The sequence below is a fragment of the Myotis brandtii genome, unplaced genomic scaffold, assembly GCF_000412655.1.
Source record: "Myotis brandtii unplaced genomic scaffold, ASM41265v1 scaffold139, whole genome shotgun sequence".
Taxonomy (NCBI): domain Eukaryota; kingdom Metazoa; phylum Chordata; class Mammalia; order Chiroptera; family Vespertilionidae; genus Myotis; species Myotis brandtii.
In genome coordinates, this window is record NW_005354965.1 from 437,437 (window position 1) to 438,123 (window position 687).

Sequence of the window (687 nt, forward strand, 5' to 3'; positions counted from 1 at the left end):
GTGTGTGTGTGAATGTGTGTGAGTGTGAGTGTGTGTGAGTGTGTGTGTGTGCGTGTGTGTGCGTGTGTGAGTGTGTGTGAGTGTGTGTGTGAGTGTGTGTGTGTGAATGTGTGTGAGTGTGAGTGTGTGTGAGTGTGTGTGTGTGCGTGTGTGTGCGTGTGTGAGTGTGTGTGAGTGTGTGTGTGAGTGTGTGTGTGTGAATGTGTGTGAGTGTGAGTGTGTGTGAGTGTGTGTATGGGGGAGGCAAGGGGAAAGGGGGTGGTCGTGGATTCTCACTCGAAGCCCCATTTTGCAGACAAATGCTTATCATTGTAAAAATTCTAAGGGAAGAACATGAAGGTTTGATTCCCACTCCCTGAAGGCACCCCGGTCCCCGGGAAGCTTTCTAGCAGCTTCTGAGCCCACAATCCCGTTTATGCGTAAGACACACACACACACACACACACACACACACACCCCACACAGCGGTGGCCTTGTCCTGTTGGCTGGTCCATGCACGGCTTTTGGAACCTCCTCCCTGAAGGGGAAGCAGGTGGGAGACGTCCACCCGGGGCGCGAAGTCAGGAGGCTGCGGCTGGAAATACGGGAGGAGGACGTTTCGGGGTTTGAGAGTCACCAACGGAAACAGCCCAAACGGAAAACAGCCGAGCGACACCAGGGCGCCCGGGGAGCGCGGGGCTGGCTCCC